Below are 341 nucleotides of genomic sequence, written 5' to 3' on the forward strand. Positions count from 1 at the left end.
TGTGAAAATTCGAATTTTGGAAATTGGAAATTAAGTTTGGAAATCAGAATTTTGAAGAATTGATTTGAAAGGAAATGGGGTTTTGAAAATTTATTTGAAGGTGGCGTTTTTTAAAATAAAAAAAAAAAATCGGAATTGTAGAATTTTCGGAAATTTAAATTTAAAAATTTGAATCTTGGAAAATTAAAGTTAAAATTAGAACCTTAGAAAATTATTTTGAAGATTGAACTTTAAATAATTAAATTTAGGGAATTGAATTTCGAGAATTAGAGTTTGGTGAACTAAGTTTAGAATCGGGTTTTAGAAGTTTTTTCGAAAATGGTAATAATAAAAATATTTTA

The sequence above is a fragment of the Vitis riparia genome, chromosome 15 (genome assembly GCF_004353265.1).
Source record: "Vitis riparia cultivar Riparia Gloire de Montpellier isolate 1030 chromosome 15, EGFV_Vit.rip_1.0, whole genome shotgun sequence".
Classification (NCBI taxonomy): domain Eukaryota; kingdom Viridiplantae; phylum Streptophyta; class Magnoliopsida; order Vitales; family Vitaceae; genus Vitis; species Vitis riparia.